Genomic DNA, 18,755 nt, shown 5'->3' with positions numbered 1-18,755 from the left:
AATTTAAATAACGCACTTATCCAAGTTACCTGTCTTTGAAGTAGGCTACATAATAATAATAATTTACTATTTCAATTTAAATAACGCACTTATCCAAGTTACCTGTCTTTGAAGTAGGCTACATAATAATAATAATTTACTATTTCAATTTAAATAACGCACTTATCCAAGTTACCTGTCTTTGAAGTAGGCTACATAATAATAATAATTTACTATTTCAATTTAAATAACGCACTTATCCAAGTTACCTGTCTTTGAAGTAGGCTACATAATAATAATAATTTACTATTTCAATTTAAATAACGCACTTATCCAAGTTACCTGTCTTTGAAGTAGGCTACATAATAATAATAATTTACTATTTCAATTTAAATAACGCACTTATCCAAGTTACCTGTCTTTGAAGTAGGCTACATAATAATAATAATTTACTATTTCAATTTAAATAACGCACTTATCCAAGTTACCTGTCTTTGAAGTAGGCTACATAATAATAATAATTTACTATTTCAATTTAAATAACGCACTTATCCAAGTTACCTGTCTTTGAAGTAGGCTACATAATAATAATAATTTACTATTTCAATTTAAATAACGCACTTATCCAAGTTACCTGTCTTTGAAGTAGGCTACATAATAATAATAATTTACTATTTCAATTTAAATAACGCACTTATCCAAGTTACCTGTCTTTGAAGTAGGCTACATAATAATAATAATTTACTATTTCAATTAAAATAACGCACTTATCCAAGTTACCTGTCTTTGAAGAAGGCTACATAATAATTTACTATTTCAATTAAAATAACGCACTCATCCAAGTTACCTGTCTTTGAAGTAGGCTACATAATAATAATAATTTACTATTTCAATTAAAATAACGCACTTATCCAAGTTACCTGTCTTTGAAGAAGGCTACATAATAATTTACTATTTCAATTAAAATAACGCACTCATCCAAGTTACCTGTCTTTGAAGTAGGCTACATAATAATAATAATTTACTATTTCAATTAAAATAACGCACTCATCCAAGTTACCTGTCTTTGAAGAAGGCTACATAATAATTTACTATTTCAATTAAAATAACGCACTCATCCAAGTTACCTGTCTTTGAAGAAGGCTACATAATAATTTACTATTTCAATTTAAATAACGCACTCATCCAAGTTACCTGTCTTTGAAGTAGGCTACATAATAATAATAATTTACTATTTCAATTAAAATAACGCACTTATCCAAGTTACCTGTCTTTGAAGAAGGCTACATAATAATTTACTATTTCAATTAAAATAACGCACTCATCCAAGTTACCTGTCTTTGAAGTAGGCTACATAATAATAATAATTTACTATTTCAATTAAAATAACGCACTTATCCAAGTTACCTGTCTTTGAAGAAGGCTACATAATAATTTACTATTTCAATTAAAATAACGCACTCATCCAAGTTACCTGTCTTTGAAGAAGGCTACATAATAATTTACTATTTCAATTAAAATAACGCACTCATCCAAGTTACCTGTCTTTGAAGAAGGCTACATAATAATTTACTATTTCAATTTAAATTTAAATAACGCACTTATTAGATCAACTTGACTAGTGAAGAATGGGTGATTGAGCCTGCGCGTAAACAAAGAAGAGTTGACTACTTAGGTTACCGGCTATAAATTATTACTGCTAAACTATTGAATAATGTTACGTATATAGAGCTAGGCACATTCAGCCTCTCGACTCTTGCAGCGTGACTAATAGACCGCGATAAGTATAAATAGCACGCGCCTATCTTAATTAGATACCTCATTACTGAGATGGCTTCCTTGAAACTAGGATTTCTGGCGCTACGTAACTTGTTTTTGGAAAAAGCCAAATGACTATTACGATACATGAATCATTGATGTCAGGCTTAAGAAATATTGTACGTTGACATACAAAAAGTTACGTGTATGTTTACGACGTATCAGAATTTTGAAATGAGTTGAAAGCAGTTTTTAATATTGTTTCCTTGTGAAAGTTCAGTTTTATTATCATATTTAATTTAGACGTTTCCAAGATCAATTGATTTGGCAGAGAGACATTTGATTTCCTGGATTACCATTTAAGATTCCAGAATGAATTTAAGTAAAGAAGGAACTACATGTTGAAAATGCCTAAAAGATTTCTCTGAAAAAAATATCGAAACCGTTATTGGCATATTTTTTAAGTAATCTTAATGAAGAAATTATTGGGTTTCATCCCATGAAATTACCATCTTGACCACCTTCTATGTAGGTATATTTGCAATACCAAAAAATATACCAGTGCATCTCAAGCTCCAAAAAATAGATCATTTTGTTTATTTTTAGAAGAACATTTAGTCGCAGCAATTTTTCGTATCACCTATTGTTGTAACGAGAAATCATTAAAAAGAAATAAAGATCACGCAATCACCGTCACCAAAGAGATTGTTCATCTTTATTGGGCAGTTATTTTTTACTATTCGGTAACTGAGAAATCTTAAAAGCGCCTTAGGTTATATTTAACTCTTTAACTACAATTTTATATTAACTTAACCTGTGATTACGTAGTAGGTTGTCTTTATTCTGTCGATTTGTTAATATTTTACGCGTTAAGATTTAGATTTCTCTTTGGAGAAATTAATTTTAATATTGAACCGATTTTTTTTATCGATCTCTGAATACCTTAAAATTCTTTAATTTATTTAATAATTTATGGTAATTAAATTAATTCTATGGAAATTTTACTCCTAAAGCATTAACCTTAAGGACCTTAAGGATACATACTTAATTCTTCTACGTGTTACGTTTATTTTTTAAACTAAGTGACTTAATTGCGACCCTGCACATACATGGTTACATAAATATTCATACTAAAATTCATGTTTGCAAAATCGAAGCGCAGTAGTTTGTTTATGCTGATACTAATTATGCTAAGTTCTATTTCTATTCTAGACTAAAACGGCCGGACTATACCTCATTTAAATCTTCAGATATCGAATGTATAATGTCAGACCAAAACATACTCTTCTATGCACTATTTTTACAGACACGGCTTGTAGAGACCTAGAAATACGTCAATACATATTTTACAGACAAATATTTTACACAGACACATACAGACAGTTAGCCATTTTTTGACAAGTAATATAGCTGCAGATTTAAATGGAGCCTTATTCAATCAAGTTCAAATTCCGAACACCAAATATTGACGTTAACCTAAATTTAAATGATTAGACGCCTAATTCATACCTGAGTGATTTTGAACAAGAGCCAGTTATGTAAACTGGCGTCATAAGTCATAATGATAACATTTTGTTGGCGTCGCTAAGTACGTAACTGGCAGGTGAGTGTAAGCTTTAATTCGTTGTAATTGAATGTTACGTAATAATTATTTAGAAGGTGGTAGAACCCTTTGTGGTTCGACTCCGGCGGCACCACCGCCACACCTATTTCTACCTAATAACAGCAGTGTTAGGCGCTGCTGTGTTCCGGTTTGATGGGTGTGGTAAGGGAGACAGACTTTTCCGAGGCGTTCCAGCTTAGTCCTCAGGGGTAGCGGCGCATCTGTGGCCGACCTCAGATAGGAATATCGAATCCTATCTGGGGTTGATTACAGATGTCCATGGGCGGTAGTAGCCACTTACCATCAGGTGGACTGCATGCTCGTCTGCTACTCCTATATTATAAAATAAAAAATAAAAAAAAGTGAGCACAATTACTGTAGTTAAGATATTTTTTAAATTGACGTTCGAGTTCGCATGTCGATTATTTTGATAAGCACATAAATCCTTAATTTCTTATACAAATATTTTTATTTTTGTCCTTTTCAACGTTATTCAATGTTGCATATGTAATTTGTTTATGTTATCTTTTATTTCTAAAAGTGGTGAATCAGACTAATTTTTTGTATTTTTTCATTGAATTGATCTTTTTTCAAACAGGCTGTTATTCCACAAATAAATGTATATTTTTTAATATTGTGAAGAAACTACTTAGTTTTGGTGAACTACGAAAGATATAGACAACCAAGTTTAAATATTATTTGAATCCTCGCCAAATATAGGTAGGTATACATGGGTTAGTAAATAAACTACATTTGCACTATAGATGGTGGGGACATTGACCGACATGACGTATAGGCACAAACATTATTCATGAACATAACACCAGACCACTGAATTCATTCAATAAATACAACAGTTAGCTTTACCGCTTATACGGTAACGGACCAGTTACATCGATTGTTTATGTTGTAAGTCAAATAGGACGCAGATGCAAAGTGATGATTTGGTATTAAAATTGCAGTTTTTTTAAGGATGAAAAAATCTTAATATTCGAAGGTGACTTTACACTTACCTCTTTCTGAATCATCGTTAGCTCTTTACTGCCCCTGTATGCATCGGTTTCCACATAAATTATAAGGGGCTTCAGCCAAAGTCCACCATGGTGACCAAGTGCGGATTAGTAGACTTTACACACCCGAGTCATTTTTTAAGAGACTCAGGCGTACAGGTTTACTTGTGAAGTTTTCCTTCACCCTTTGAACAAATGATAATTTCATTTGCTTAATATTTCGCCTAAGGAATTAATTTTCTACTTTACACCAATTTTTTAAATAAATTTTCAGCGGAAGAAGGTTTTCAATTCTATTATAATTAAGGATTATATTTCGTTTTTGGACGTAGTATAATAAGCCACGTGGTACGGTACATTCTTACATAATTTATACAGAGTTAGAAAGATGGGCAGACAGTTCATTGTTTAGACAGATGGAAAAACAGACAGGACATATAATTATAGACCAGGGTCGATAATTTTTAAAACCAATTAAAATCGTAGTAGGATGAAACCCATTAGAAAAGGAGGGGAATATTATAAAAATGAAGGGAAAAATAATTTACGGGCGATCTGAGGTCGGGAAGGGGATGGGGGTGAGTCTTTAAGGGTAAAAAACGGTTTTTCTCGATTTCCGGCAAAACTAAAAGTCCTATCGAAAAAAGTCAAATGGCAAAGTTGTAGGTAATAAAAAGATCTAAAACTTTTGTATTCACACTTTTTTCACATAACCTCAAAATTTATGTGAAAAATTCAAAAAACCAAGTTTTTGGTTTTTTATTTTTATCTTTTACAAAAAAAAATTTTTTTTAACGAAATTTGGCGAAAACTTACCTTTTTATGTCCCAAATACGCTGTAATTTATTTGATTAAAAATATTTATTTTTTCACCTTATTTTGAATTAATATCGAAAAAACACCCTAATTTTCAATCGAAAACTCACCCGTCAAAATATCAGCTTTTTTCAAAAAGTTGGTATGTTTTCTGTTCGTTGAAATCTCTACTTTTTGATGGTGAAAAAAAAATATATGTTACTATAGTAAATCTTCTCAGAAAATGCAAAAAATAAAAAAAAACTCGAATTCAAAATTTGGATTTGAATTTGAAATTTGGAAGTGCTGGATACCACTAAACGACTCAAAGCTGCTTTTTTATTTCATACACTTGCTTATCATCTGCCTCATTGCAGATGATACAAACAGATTCATCCATACTGATAATCTGAAAAGACAGAATCGAATTAATAATGCCTTCACTATTTTATCGTGAATATACCCCCATAAACAAAATATATTAAAGAAATAAATGTCAAAATGTCTAAAAAATATATTAAAAATCTATTTAAAATGTATAAATATATAAAAAATATGTATAGTAAATATATTTTTAATAACTAACTTTTGGCTGATTTTCAAGTATATTTCATATATTTTGAATACATCTGAAATATATTTGAAATGTAAAAAATATATATGAAAATCGGCCAAAAGTTTGTTATTACAAATATATTTATGATGTATTCAAAATATATGAAATATACTTGAAAATCAGCCAAAAGTTAGTTATTAAAAATATATTTACTATACATATTTTTTATATATTTATACATTTTAAATAGATTTTTAATATATTTTTTAGACATTTTGACATTTATTTCTTTAATATATTTTTTTATGGGGGTATATTCACGATAAAATAGTGAAGGCATTATTAATTCGATTCTGTCTTTTCAGATTATCAGTATGGATGAATCTGTTTGTATCATCTGCAATAAGGCAGATGATAAGCAAGTGTATGAAATAAAAAAAGCAGCTTTGAGTCGTTTAGTGGTATCCAGCACTTCCAAATTTCAAATTCAAATCCAAATTTCGAATTCGAGTTTTTTTTTTATTTTTTACATTTTCTGAGAATTTACTATAGTAACATATATTTTTTTTTCACCATCAAAAAGTAGAGATTTCAACGAACAGAAAACATACCAACTTTTTGAAAAAAGCTGATATTTTGACGGGTGAGTTTTCGATTGAAAATTAGGGTGTTTTTTCGATATTAATTCAAAATAAGGTGAAAAAATAAATATTTTTAATCAAATAAATTACAGCGTATTTGGGACATAAAAAGGAAAGTTTTCGCCAAATTTCGTTAAAAAAAAATTTTTTTTGTAAAAGATAAAAATAAAAAACCAAAAACTTGGTTTTTTGAATTTTTCACATAAATTTTGAGGTTATGTGAAAAAAGTGTAAATACAAAAGTTTTAGATCTTTTTATTACCTACAACTTTGCCATTTGACTTTTTTCGATAGGACTTTTAGTTTTGCCGGAAATCGAGAAAAACCGTTTTTTACCCTTAAAGACTCACCCCCATCCCCGTCCCGACCTCAGATCGCCCGTAAATTATTTTTCCCTTCATTTTTATAATATTCCTCTCCTTTTCTAATGGGTTTCATCCTACTACAATTTTATTTCACTTTTTATTATTTTTAAAGGCTTCTACCCTAGTCTATTAAACAAATATTTATATTCATAATCATAACCATTAAATATTTTCTGTCGATTTAAAAACTTCATTTTTAATATATACATTTTTATTTTATTTTTTGTTATTTTTTGCGAATTATCCACAAGACCCTAGATTAAAAAGGTCGTGTCATCAACCGAGAGGTGCGACACCTGTTTATCGTTGTCGCTACGAGGGGACCCTATAAATTGAGAATGTCCGCTCTCTCTAATCGGGTACTACGACGTGTAGTGAACGAACTCTATATTATAGAGGCCTATCAAATTGCTCGTCTTTTTATAGAGCTTATCTACTCTAGTGCTTATGGAGGAATGAATTGTTATTTTTTTTAATGCCTAGTCTGCTGGGCACGCATCTCCTCTCATAATGAGAAGGATTAGGCCATAGTCCATCGCGCTCGCCAAGTGCGTATAGGTAGACTTCACATACCTTTATTTTTTTTTTATAAATCTAAAATATGTAATATTAGCGTGATATGTAATATTTAGCCTCTAAGCATTAGGTATTGGTTAAAGGCAGTGATAGCCTAGTGGTTAAGAAACTCGGCCTCTTGATCGAGGGTCCGAGGTTCAAATCTCAGGCACACACCTCTAATTCTTAAAGCTATGTGCGTATTACAAATTAATTATCGCTTGCTTAAGCGGAGAAGGAAAACATCGTGAGGAAACCTGCATACCTTAAAAATCCTAAGAAAAGAAAAACTTTTTCAAAGGTAAGTGAAGTCTACCAAATCGCACTTGGCCAGCGCGGTGGACTATGGCCTAATTCTTCTCATTCTGAAAGAAGACCCGTGCCCGGCAGTGGGACAGTAATGGGTTAATGATGATGATGATGAAGCATTGGTTATAAGCGATGGTATTAGTAAATGTTGGTGACAAACGTTGGTGAAAGAGTGACACATCATTCATTATTAGAGACATTTGTTAGAAATAATCAACTTGCGGACAGATTTAAGTAACGTGATGTCCGCCGTGACGCAACGCAGTTTACGGTCGGGTGCGAATCGGGGCCGTGAGGATAAACCTCTGTCCAAACCAACGAAAACGAAAACGCGGTTAAAATTCGTCTTTATCAATCCATTATTGTCCCACTGTTCTGCACAGATCTCCTCTCAGAGTGAGAAGGCTTAAGCCCTAGTACACCGCGTTGGACAAGTGGTAGATTTCACACACTTTTTAAAGGACGTACCTACAGGTGTATATACGAGTATTTCCTCCCGATATTTTTAGAAAAATCAAAAGAGTGTGTCTAGGATTCGAACCTTGGGGATCTGAATGTTAATTACTAGGCAAGCACTGCTTACAGGAAAACAGTTAAAAATACCTTATTTAAATGCTATGCAATTTCATCAACACAATATGTTATAGGGAAATGAAAGTGAAATACCGAAATGATGAGGTCAATGACAGTAAAATCAAAGTTATTAATAATAAGATACACATGTCATTACAATGGAACTGTATGCCAAAAGGAAATTGGTCCAACTGGCAATAGGAAAGAACAACCATCATTATAATGTACAATCACTGTAATAAAATACTTTGTAAAGCGTTACTAGGTGGTCGTGTGTATGTAAAATTACGGTGAAAATTTATATTTTTTTGTAAATTATTTGTTTTTATTTTGATGATTTTTTTTCATGAATGAATCAGATTGTATTTTAAACTAAAGCTTTTACCTATTGTATCCGTAGAAATGATATAATGTTTTCAAAATTTCCACTTTTTTCTATTTTTCTTTTTTTATAGTTTAACCTAACGATTAGGCAGACGTGCTACCTGATGGAAAGTAGTCAACGCCGCCTATGGACATTTGGAACACCAGAGGAGTCGCTAATGCATGGCCGGCTTTGTATGAGAGCTCTTTTTGCACCTTTTTTTAAAGAGCCCCATGGCATTTTTAACGCCAGACCTATCCGCTGTGCTTATTCTCGTTACTTTGGCCGAAGTTTTTTGACACTTGCAAGAGCATGCACGCATATTTTTCGGTTTCAACACTAATCAGCGATGCCTTAAAGATTTGCTAACTCATCAGATATTCGTTTTTAATGCTACGTTCAATGGATATTGATTGAGTAAATTGTAAATTATTTAAGTTGTATGTAATCATTGTTGTATATGTTTGCCGACCTTAAATTGCGGAAGAATTGCACCTGAGGTCGATAACATATTATTATGTGGTATTATGATAGTAATCACTGAATATGTTAACCCCTGAATATGTGGGGATATGTGGGGACCCTGAATATGTGGGGACTTATACCTCATATTATTATATCTGTGCGTAGAGCAGATACAGGGTGAATTTTTCAAATAGGCCTGTTTAAAAAATTCACCCTGTATAGGCATGGAGCATAGGTATATGTAGGCTTCAGATACCTTTAAAAAGTATTGCCTCTTAGTATTTTCTAATAAACCATCGTTGTTAAATTATATTGTTAATCTTATTTAGTTAATTTTCATTCAGTTGTTTTTTTTTAGTTTTAAGTGAAAAATTAACTTGTTTAGTAATGAAATCTCTATCATGAGTCGGTAGAGCTAAACTATTGCTGTGAACTGTTATTGTTTTCCTTTCTCATAGATAGAACTGAAAGAGTGCATTTATTGCACTGTGACTAAACGCGCACCGAAGCGTGGAATACCGACTCTACATTTTTAATACAAGATTTCTAACATTCACCTAACATTTAGATTTAAGCTTTTAAGGTGGCAATATCTTTCGCAGTTTGTTGACAGTGATACTATCAGTAGATACCTAAACCTATGTCATCTGATGGTATTGCTATTCAAGAAGTTTGAAGGGTGATGTGATGCTAATTTCACGTTTTCCAATTGATGCCAATAACAGTTCAATTCGTGGAAAATATTATATAAGAGAAATCTAGCTCACTTTTACTTAGAAACTTTTGTCGACCAATTTTATTTCTGACTTGTGAGCTTATTATTTTAAGCTATAATAGATTGGTGTCAACGATTTCCACGCATTGTGTAAGAAAAGTCAAGCTGTATTTTCTTTTGTCGGCCAATTTAATTTCATCAAATAGTTCTGTTTTTAAGCTTATTATTTTAAGCTATAAAACTATAGATTGGTATCAAAATTTCACTAAAAACCCACGCTAAAAGAGGAAGTTAAGACTGCATAATGTATTTTGAGTGCAAATCTATATTTGAACACTATGCTTTCCCGGCGCGTGTATGCATGGAGAGATGCCAAATTGCATATTCTATAAACACGTGGAGCAGGAAATTGTGAGTACTTTGTAAGGGGTACTTTACTAAGTACAATTTCCTTTAGTTTTTACACTCATAGCCCCATACTAGCATTTCCTGTATGGATGTGATAGTGTTAATACGAGTATATAATATCCAGGTATGTTAATAGAACAGAATGGTAATAAATCATTTAGGTATTAAAGATGTTGGCTGAGCGGAGATTGTACCCGGAAACCTCTGCGTCTTTTTTAGGTAATAAATATAAGCAGCAAAGAAAATGCAGACCAATTGATGATATGTAATCAGTGTAATCACTGCAACCAATAGCAGATATTGGTAACATCACATAAAATAGTAATAATTAACTGCTAACGAAATTCCCATCAAAATAGGTCCTGCCTTTCTCTAGATTGGCCAGAAATAAACAGACGTACAAAAAAAAATGTTTTTTTCAGGTACCGTCATAGATTAGTAAAGATTACTCACTCCTAACCAGAAAATGTACCCAGTTTTAAGAATTGAAATAGTTGCGTAAAAAAGTTTTGCCACGTCTCGGTGCTAAAATGTCCCTAAAATATTTGAAATTATTATTATAAATTATTTAATTATCATGTAAATTACGCAGTATTAGTTATTTATTCGTAAATTTTCTCTAAAAATGTTTTTATTTGGCAAGAATTCAAAAAAAGAACTTTCTATAATAAGCCATTTGCGGCTACATTCAATTTCAAGGCGGCGAAGTATCTTTACTAATCTATGGGTACCGTATATATAGTCTGATTCATTATTAAGTGTCCAAAATGTAAACAAAGGTGTTTACATTTTGGACACCTAATTATGAATCAGACTATAGGTATTTGCATAGTATGATCTCAATAAAAAGCTGTTATTGTGACATGACTAACAAACACTTTAATTTATTTTGGTTTCAGTATTTTCGTCCCTATTTTTGCGTCCCTAATTTGAATGTTCTACTATTTGTGTGTATGTGCAAGTTCAGTAACAGGTGCTCGGTACCACGAAACGGGTTCGTCTCTGCACTGCAGTGTTTTCCTCAATGACTTTCACTGCAGTGTATCGTTGCTCGGAGTTGCAACATTAGTTCAAGTTGCAATTGCCGCTTGAGGAAAATACGTATAAACTTCAGTATCGTTCACATATCCTTGGGGAAAATCCAATACTAATTTCAATTTTATAATACTGTAGCAAGCTTTGGGTGGTGGGTAGCTGAACTTTAGATTTACAATATAAACTAATACGTAGAAAAGAAATAGCTCTACTTGGAATACCTTACTTAAATATGGTAAAAATTATTTCTAATTTACAATATCAGGTGTATAAAAAACCATTCATCTCAAATTTGTATATATATTTTAGTTATAATTGTAATTGTCATATTGTGTATTTGTGTAAATAAAATTAAGAATAATTTCCGTAAAAACGGCATGTTTTGGCTCGTTAAACAATACTTCCAATATTGAACAAGTTGATCTTCAAAACGTGGAAGTAAATCACGTGGGAATATTACACTTTATTATAAAAATATTCTTGAAGTAATATCATCTGTAAAGACTGGAATATTGAGAACTTGATAAACGTTTGGCGTACAATGGTTATTGTTCTTGAGCTGGGTTTGGGTAAGATTTATGAGGTAGTTATGTAAGCTGTAAGCGAATATAACCGGATAATCGATGAAAGTTTTGAAATGTGAACTCTCAATCTGAGGGTCCTTATTTCAAACCTCGGGTTCCACCTCTGATTTTGCGATGTTATGTGCGCTTCACTGCGTGTCAATAATGTCTATAATCATCATCAACCCATTATTGTCCCGCTACTAGGCACGGGTCTCCTCTCAGAATAAGAAGGATTAGGCCATAGTCTACCACGCTGGCCAAGTGCATATTGGCAGACTTCACATACCTGAGAGATTTTTTTTTAATGTAAATCTCTCAGATATGCTGGTTTCCTCACGATTTCCTTCACCGTTTACGCAAGTGATAATTAATTTCTAATACGCACATAAATTTTAAATCAGAGGTGCGCATGGGTTTGAACCTCGGACTCTTCGATCGAGAGGCCAAGTTTCTTAACCACTTGGCTATCACTGCTATCTGCTGCTGCTATATTTATGTCTACAACTCTACAATCAACTCCATATAAGACAAGGGTTCTACCAGAAGCCAAAGATGTATTGACTCTCCTGAGAACTAAGATGATCACCTGATCAGTCAGAATACAGTCGTTTCTAACAGTGCAGCCTTAAAAGATTGCAACTAAACATAGCCGTGAACAACATCATAATAAAGGGTAATAGCAATTTAAATCTTTAATCACCCTATAACTATTATTAGAAACAGTTTAAATTGTTATTACACTTATAACGTAACGTGATTGAAACGCATAAAAATAAACGTGAACAACACACGTTTTCATGGTAATTGGTAATTATTTATACATGCCAATAAAAGTGCAGAGGTACTGCACGCGACAAATCTTATGTATTTAATACGTAACTGACCATGGCCATTAGGTTTTTTTTTTATAATATAGGAGTAGCAGACGAGCATGCAGTCCACCTGATGGTAAGTGGCTACTGCCGTCCATGGACATCTGTAATCAACCCAGATGGGATTAGATATTCCTACCTGAAGTCGGCCACAGATGCGCCGCAAACCCTGAGGACTAAGCTGGAACGCCTCGTAAAAGTCTGTCTCCCTTACCACACCCTTCAAACCGGAACACAGCAGCGCCTAACACTGCTGTTATTAGGTAGAAATAGGTGTGGCGGTGGTGCCGCCAGAGTCGAACCATAAAGGGTTCTACCACCTTCAAAAGGTTGTTACACACCAATCGATTGATCGTCAATCGATAGCATCGTTGTTAATGACCGATGGTAGAATTGGTATCATCTATTGAGTCGTTCGATGGTAGAATTGATTATTTAATGTCGTTCGTTTGGTTTTAATAATCCATTTATGCTCTCTATCAACGTCTCATTTTAAATTTAAAGACTTCGACGATCTTCGACTTTATCGAACGAAAGTTACGTGGCTTTATCGTATGTTAACCACCAAATAACGAAAACTACCACACCAATCGAATAACGTCTATTTAGGACAACGATCGTCGATAAATCGATTAGTTTATCGGCTCCCTTACATTTAAGTAATTCCGAGAATTTACAAAAATAGGTAAGATTTTCATCATCATCATCAACCACTAGGCAGTGATAGCCCAGTGGTTAAGAAGTGATAGCCTAGTATTTAAGAAACTCGGCCTCTCGATCGAGGGGTCCGAGGTTCAAATCCCTGGCACGCACCTCTGATTTTTTCTTTAAATATAACTTTTTATGTGCGTATTAGGAATTAAATATCACTTGCTAGACGATGAAGGAAAACACCGTGAGGAAATCTGCATACTTGAGAGATTTATAAAAGAAAAAAAATCTCAAAGGTATGTGAAGCCTACCAATACGCACTTGGCCAACGCGGTGGACTATGGCCTAATCCTTCTCATTATGAGAGGAGACCAGTGCCCAGCAAAGGGACAGTAATGGGAAGATTTTATAATTACAATTATGTATAAATTTCAACACTTCAGAACCTTTGATTTCGAGGCCTAGATTCAACGGTTTGGTCATCATTGCCTAGAGTACCACTTGATTATTCTATAACGAAATTAATTATATTTCAATAACATTTCTGTTTCTTAAGAGTAACTTAACTGTAAAGTGTTTACTTGATGACTTGTGGTTCAATTACACTAAACAAGCGTAATACTTGCTTACGGTAAACTTAATATAGAGTTTGAAATATGTTAGAGTGCTAATATCATTCATCACTTTTCTCATTATATATATTACACTTTATATGTTTAACGATCATATTATTATGATTAAATGAAATAATGTTATTTGTAAGTTATGAGAAAATATCAACCTTATTGAAATGAGATTTCTCAACTTCGAAAGAGTACATCAAATTTATGTGACTGTTATTACGTGTTGTATTATAAATATCAAGAATAACTATGTAATGGGAAAATATTGAGCCCTAAAAGGACAGAGTTGCTGAAATCATCAACATACTTATTTACATACGAAAACTCCACAATTAAAGCTCACATTTATACCTATTTAAAAGAGAACATAATATCCCGAAATAAGGGTAATCGCTACAAAAATTTTGACAGTACACTCTATTGTATTCGTGTTCTATGATCTCTCTTCTTTTCCCACAATTTGATGTAATATTACACAAAATCCACATAAACGTTCGCGCAATGACAATAATTTTCAATGTTTCTTCACAGTGTAAATTGCTTATAATGATTACGATGTCCAGCCTCTCATTAGTTATCTTTTTCGCATTACACCCATACGGATCAAATTTACGGGAATTGTTATTGAATACAACACTATGGGAATTAAGTGCAATGTGTCTGTGATGACCCGCGTGGTGGGGCGGTCACCATGCTGGTATGACGCGCAGAGGGTCCCGGGTTCGATCTCCGGCCAGACTGATCTCTAAATGATGAATTTTGATTTTCGTTTTGATTTTCGTTTCTGGGTCTGGGTGTTTGTGTACTTGTATCTGTTTGTGTCCATAGCACCCACGATACAGGGAATCCTAGTGTGGGGCTGTGAGTGTAGAAAGCGTTTTAGCATCGTTTTTGTTTTTTTAAAGATTATTGTTATAAGGCATCTTTGTATAAATCGTTTAATTAGCAAATATACAAATGAAGAAATATATCACTTATGAACACATACTCCAAATAACTGAGCATATCTTTTGGTGCAACAAATTTAATTAAACTCCGATTTTAGATCATCAGCTACATGATCAATTTGAATTTAAATTGTATCTAATAATGAAATCATTCATTAAATAAATTCACTAACGTCTACTTAAAGTACCATTCTTTTATAATAGCTGTATACCTAATTTTACCTAAGAATACAAATTGTAATAACCACGCACGTCATCTATCGCGCGATGACCCGCCACTAGGGGTCCGGAAGTTGGCTATGAGCGAGATAACTAAATAACTGGCGGCTCGCGGGCCACGGGCGAGACAACTGGATGAAGAATCTACACGAAATGCCAATGTTAAATTGTAATAACCACACACATCTAACAGGGTAATCTATCGCGCGATGACCCGCCACTAGGGGTCCGGAAGCTGGCTATGAGCGAGATAACTAAATAACTGGCAGCTCGCGGGCCACGAGCGTGACATCTGGATGAAGAATCTACACGAAATGCCAATGTTAAATTGTAATAACCACACACGTCTAACAGGGTGATCTATCGCGCGATGACCCGCCACTAGGGGACCGGAAGTTGGCTATGAGCGAGATAACTAAATAAGTGGTGGCTCGCGGGCCACGGGTGAGACATCTGGGCAAAGAATCTACACGAAATGTCAATGTAAAATTGTAATAACCACACACATCTAACAGGGTAATCTATCGCGCGATGACCCCCACTAGGGGTCCGGAAGTTGGCTATGAGCGAGATAACTAAATAACTGGCGGCTCGCGGGCCACGAGCGAGACGTTTGGATAAAGAATCTACAGGAAATACCAACGTAAACATTTACCAAATAGATCGTCGACGTCAAACCGTTACCAAACGAGTGTTAGGAGTGTGATTCCTCTTTGAGACTAAGGGTTGATTCAGAAGAGTTGAGGCAGTTCACCATGCTGGGCATTGGTAGATTTTGAACACCTTTGAAAACTTTACAAAAACTCTCAAGTTTGTAAGTGTCCTCGCCATGTTTTCCTTCACTTCGTACTTCCACATTTCTTGCATACCGGGTTCGGTAATTCACGTTTTTGAAATGACAGAAGACCAAAGAAAATAAATTTAACATAAGTCGGATATACTAGTTGATAAAAGATGACCAGATAGCGTTATGTACATCCTAATATTGCAGCTGATAAGCGCCATCCTTTAAGAATTGTTATCGTTACCTAAGATGGTAATGTATTGGTATGTTTGGCTTATCAACCTGAGCAATGTGATAAGGATCATTGAGGAAGGTGTAAGCTTTGTTTATCTCTGTGACGGCGACGAGCGCAAGTTTATGGCCACGCCAACTCTAGCCAGTTAAGAAAATGGCTGAGAAGTAAGGAGTAATTGTTAAGGTGTGTCTGCATTCGTGATAATGGGCCGTGGTTTATTGCTCTATCCAAGATTTTAATTTAATGGGATTGGAGTAACAAAAGAGCTTGCAATCTTCTTGAAGTGAAGTGATCACTGCCGCTCATGAACTACTAGTGTACTATTATAGGAGGAACGACCTATAGACTAGAAATTTCAAATTCGATCTTTGATAAGCAAAGTGTTGGATAGATTGATTATTAATAACGGAAAAATTAAGTAGAATATAATAGTCGTCGCTTTAAATGCATAAGTAGTTTATCCAAGATATTCAGAAAATGGATGTTTCCTCACGTTAGTATCTGATGTAATTCAGTTATTACGCTATCAACATTACCTACAACATCGTGGCAAGGACCACGATCCTTGTCTCCGAGCAATTTGAAGAAGCAAGGTCAAGTTTCATTAGTATTGTCGATGGAATGACGACACTTATCCGGTGTCTGATGCTGAGGAATTTTTATTTCTAGATCGTCCGTTACGCAGCATGCCGTCACGCTAGTGTGCGGTCATCGGTGCACGTACGTTTTCTCTTTCTTTGTAGTAAATTCATAAGTTTACTTGCCTGCCAAAATTCGTCAATTGATAATTCCTTCCTACGAAAGTTTGGCAGTTCGATCTTTGGTAGGGAAAAAATAGATGATTTTATTTATACTACACAATATAGAAAGTTTCCTTTTTAATTGAAGGTGTAAACGAGAAAATCGTCCACCTGATAAACGATCATTGCTGTGAATAGATATCTGTGACCATATAGAATGGGAAATTTACCTAAAATAAATCACACATGCGTTGCGACTTCCATAGAATGAGATGGTCGCCTTATATGTAAGTCAGCCGACATCTATATCGTACGATTTGATATTCCGACCTGAGGTCGGCCTCAGATGCGCCGCTACCCCTGAGGACTAAGATGAAACGCCTAAGTATGTCTCCCTTACCACACTCTTCAAACCAGAACACAGCAGCGCTTAATACTACTGTTATTAAGCAGATATAGGTGTGTGTGGTGTGTAAAATTATTTAAGGAGACGAGATTAACTTGAAAATTGAAGTAAATAATTATTCATTTTACAATTTATTCAAGTTTCGCCTGTCTTGGTAGGTCATCAAACCTTGTAAGTAACATTTGACCTACTTCAAGTCAAAAGAGTTTAAAAAACAAGTTTAAGATAAAAATAAAATTTTGTATAGATATGTAAGCTAACAATGCTATATTTTTATAACCTTGCAACAATATTTCATCTTTTAGACATTAATTTAATGAAACGACTGTTTCCTATACCACATTGGCTATATCTACGTTTTGTGAAGAAAAAGTTTATTATTGTTTTTTGTTATTTAATGTACTGTTTCATATTTTTTTAAGATATAAAATGCTTTTTAGTAGAATATCTAATTTAATAAATTCTTTCTTACTTAAGCTACCAACGTTTCCTTAATTAGTCTCCCGCCCGTTATTAAAATTCGTTGCATAAATTATCGATATCGGTCGATATATCGGATATTCGAATACTCAAGTAAAGTGAAAACCTAAATGTTTACTATTGTACATGTTTTTCGATATGGCCACGTCGTTGGGTAACCTGCTCGCCTTGTCGTAACTAACTACTGTTTTATGGATCAATGAGTATCGAGTTCGGCACAGGGTCACCGGAGACAACATCTCGCTTATTCAAATCTGTTTTATGTAACGGAAGTAAATACAGGTTGGAGAACTTGGTAGTTTTTGGTTGCGCTGTCTTCATTTCTATCTTTGGTGACAGTCAATCAAGATCAAAGTGGAGTAAACACAATGGTTCCAGGTTCGATACCCTGCAAGGTAACCACGTAAATTATAAATTTAGGTTTATTCTTAATCTAAATATAAGAGTAGTATTCATTTTTGTATGTCCATAGCACCATATAAAGGGAAATTATGTGAGGCGCTAAATTGTGTAATGCAAGTTTTTGGGTGATAACAAGGTGTTCCAACTTAACCCCCTAGGGATACAACATATTCATGTGTTTTTGTAAGATTGCAATCTTGATAGTGAATGGAGTCTCTATCATACTTTATATTAATCACTTACTTATTTCAGATTTATCGTAACAGAACTTAGTGAGATACTAAGGTATTAAGGAGTATACTTATAACTCCTTTTTATAGCCATTCGGGCCCTGTGCAAATATTAACCATATTCAAAAATGCCCACAAAAAATGCTAGTTACTAAAATAAATATATAGGTACTATTTAATTTTAACAATTCGCCAGTCAAGGTTTTGTCACCGAGTTTTTGCTTCAAAATCACTTAAGGACATTCAGAACAAGTTTAACAATACCCATTCACCTGATTGTAGGAATATATTAGGGTATTTTTATCGACCTACCTATAGAGGACATAAAGGTAAAAACCTATTTAGTCAATTAGTCATTCCTCAAAATCAGTGATAAGATTGAGTTTAGCCTCTCATGCTGGCATCCTCAATTAGACTCCCAGGAATGGGTTGAAAACTGTGTGATTCGACTTCAGAAGCACCACAAATA

Source organism: Epargyreus clarus, unplaced genomic scaffold (assembly GCF_041222505.1).
Source record: "Epargyreus clarus isolate Ecla_fem2 unplaced genomic scaffold, WU_Ecla_fem_2.2 ptg000026l, whole genome shotgun sequence".
Lineage (NCBI taxonomy): Eukaryota > Metazoa > Arthropoda > Insecta > Lepidoptera > Hesperiidae > Epargyreus > Epargyreus clarus.
This window is presented reverse-complemented; position numbering follows the sequence as displayed.